This window comes from Cebus imitator, unplaced genomic scaffold (assembly GCF_001604975.1).
Source record: "Cebus imitator isolate Cc_AM_T3 unplaced genomic scaffold, Cebus_imitator-1.0 Scaffold502, whole genome shotgun sequence".
NCBI classification, from domain to species: domain Eukaryota; kingdom Metazoa; phylum Chordata; class Mammalia; order Primates; family Cebidae; genus Cebus; species Cebus imitator.
The window spans coordinates 139,036-142,420 of record NW_016107817.1 but is presented as its reverse complement, the minus strand read 5'-3'; the positions used below and the strand labels follow the sequence as shown (position 1 = coordinate 142,420).

At 42.0% G+C, this 3,385-nt stretch overlaps 1 pseudogene; it reads left to right on the top strand.

Annotated features, from left to right (window-relative positions):
- Positions 1–1,266, top strand: part of LOC108292735 — a 6,308-nt pseudogene extending 5,042 nt beyond the window's left edge.
- Positions 1,267–3,385: the final 2,119 nt, after the last annotated feature.

Genomic DNA, 3,385 nt, shown 5'->3' with positions numbered 1-3,385 from the left:
TGTGTGTGTGTGTGTGTGTGTAATTAAGTTGAGCAAGGTTGCAGAGAAAGCCTAGGTGATAACATTACCTCTCTGAGCCAGACTGGGGTCCATATTCTGAACCTTGTTAGTCTTTGCCAGTGTTGCCATTTTTAATTAGACTAGAGAACAGCGACTGACCTAAGGAAAGACAACATGTAGTCTGGCCAGGACTGACACTCTAACCAAATATGTTTATGTAATTAGAGAGAGAATTAACACACACAGGCCCGGCCTGGGAGAACCCGGAAAGGGGCTCGAAGAGCAGTGTGAGCGTCCCAGTGGATCCCCAGGAGCCCTCCGCCGTGCTGTCTGCTAGCAGCCACTTACCACTGATTAGGGTAATCATTCGCACCAAAGAAGGAAACCAGGTCAAGCCAGGAAGCCCGAAGAAGCCAGCAGACATTTGCAGACGCCCGAGTTTCCACCGCAGGGACAGTGACCTTCACGTTCAGGGCCCTCTCCCGACCTCTGCTCCCCGAAGACTCACTCCAGCCGTGGAGAGGCCGGCAGTGGGAGAGCTGGACGCGTCTTCCTGGAAGAAAATGCAGAGCACCGTCTGGCGAAAGGTGGGGGTCCAGGCCCAGCTGCTCAGGAGCTGCCGTTACAAGGCCGGTACCCCAGGGCTCTCCAGGAAGGAAGGTGGCCCAGGAGAAGAAATCCCAAGGGGGTGAGCCAAAACTGGCCCCAGAGGAACCCTTTCCTGCCTGGGGGCAGAGACTCTCAACAGTTCGGCAGGATCCGGCCAGCTTCCCGCCAGTCTCTGGTGTGGGTCTCCTGGGAAGTCCGGGAGACCCGAGGAGCTCAAGCACTGCAGCCCTGGGAAGAAATGGGCAGGAAGACCACGGAGTCCCAGGCTTCGGCCAGAGAAGATAATGACCCAAATAGAGATGAGGTCCCAAGGGCCCAGCTTCCCACACACAAGCCAGAGGTGACTTCCTTGTCTGTGCTTCGTGGGGAATGCAGCAGTGGCGACCCCACCAGAGCTCCCTAACTTCAAGGAACCTCACAGCCCTCGGCTTTGAGCGTGAGACGTCGCGTGCCCCGACCACGTGACCAACGGCTGCCTGACCATCCCCCCAAGACCGGAAAGGCAGCCGCAGCCCCGGAAGCCCAGGGCTGTCCGCGGTGCATCCTGCTGCAGGTGGAAGTTGATGACCTTAGAGGCAAACTAGCGGCCATGCAGCGAGCGCCTCGTTGACAAGTCCCAGGACTTTTGAAGATGGAGCCAGCGTCTTCCTACAAGATGTGCAGCAGGTACCTCTGGAGCACCTGAGCTCCAGCCAAGCTGATTCCCTCTGAATCCTCTTCAGCCAAGGCTTCCTCTCTACCTCTCCGTTTGCCCTCTTCCCACTGCAGTTCAAAGCAGTTTCAAATAAAGTCGTTCTCATAAAAAAAAAATAATAAAAAAATAAAGATTTTCTCTTTTTATACTTCTAAGAGAGAAAATTGAAAAGTTGGTATAAGGAGTACAGGCTTAAATTATACGTACAGGAAGCTCTTGAAGCAACAGTGTTATATTGCATTATGAGTAAAGTTTAAATTGAGAGTGAATAGAAGCAGGTAATTAAGGCAAATGAAGCGACTACATGAACCCTGTTTAAATAACAATTATAAAATATATGCAAAATGTATTTTAGAAAATCAACTACTTACAGGCATTTAAAAGTGGCCAAAACAAGATGTAACACAATTTAGATTTTATTTTTGAAACACCTTGTCTGCAAAGTAGAGTTGTGAATTTATGGCTTTCTTGCCTGGGCAGATTTGCCAACCACATGCATGATTACAACAGTTGCAGAACCACAGAATTTTCAATTTAAGGTGACAGAAGAGAGAATTTGGGGCTGAAAAAGTAACTGTGAACTTAAGCAAGAACTATTTAAAGCAAAAAAGCAACAAGAATGAGACACAAAATACGAGTAAAAATACTGCACAAATTCCCACATTAATAACTAAAATATATATGTGTAGAAGTGGCACCAGGGGTTCAATGAAAAAGAAGGCATGTCCAGAGTGGAATCTAATCCTGAAGAACCTGACAAAAAATGAGGTTTCTAAGTTTCCAATATATGTTTTTAAACTGTATGCATTCCCCTACCCATTGTCATATCAAGCAGCAAAACATTAAAACATTATTGGCTTGAGGTCTCAGAAGACTGAAGAATTCAAGGCTTGCAGAACAACTGGTAATTTAAATAAGTATCCAAAGCAAGGAATAGACAGGTAATCCTTCCAAAATCTAATCACAAAATCTGCCCAAATTATTGGGTAATTATCAAACCAAACAGTGACAGCAAGGATCCATAGGGCCAGGATAAAGTAACAGCAGCTGGAATCTATCTATACTAAGCAAAAGTAGCTCCATAAGAGAGAAGAGATTGAAGAGCAAGCAAGTTAACCGACTCTAAGACCAAAAAATAAAAAAAGTCGTCAAAATCATATAGCAAAATCCAGGTTTGACACAACGTATCATCTAAAATGTCATGTTTTCAAACAAAAATTACTATGGATGAAAGATACAGGAAAGTAAGGACCCATACTCAGAAAAATATATTGATAGTTAACAGAAATTGATGATGAGCAGTTGAATTTAACGTACTGTGACTTCAAAGCAACTACAGTAAATAATTTTCAATAATATTAAAAATTGTTTTCAAACAACTAAAAATAAAATAATTCTGTGAAACAGATAAGAGATATTAATAGATGAATTATAACTATAAAATGGAAATTCTAGAATTAAAAACTAATACTGAAATTAAAAATACAGTAGGTGCCATAAACAGCATACTGATATGGCAGAAGAAAAAAATTAATAGTTGATAATATGGTTACTCAATCTGAAACACACAGAAAAAGAAGTTTTTTTAATTAATGAAGACTTACATATATGTAGAAAAATACCAAGAAGCTTAATATACATGTGAATTTAGTCTTAGCAAGAACAAAGAGAATGAAAATGAGTAGGAAAAAAATGTTTGAAGTAACTATCAAACACTTTCAAAATTAGATAATATTAACTTACAGCTCCAAGAAACAAAAAGAAGTATAAATGCTAAAGAGAATTCTTTAATCTGAAGCAAAATATCATCAGATACTTCCTTGAATATGTTGGAAGAAATGAAGAGCACCAGAAATGGTAAATTTGTGAGTAAATTAAAAGTCTTTATATATTTTTTACTTCCCTAAATGTTTTTTGTTTTTTGTTTTTTTTATTTATAAAGAAAAGAGGTTTATTTGACTTAGGGTTCTTCAGGATGTACAGCATGGCTTCAGCATCTGCTTCTGGTGAGGCCTCAGGGAGAAGCCTTCACTCATGGCAGAAGGGGATGGGGAGCTGTCCTGTCACATGGTGAGAGAGGAA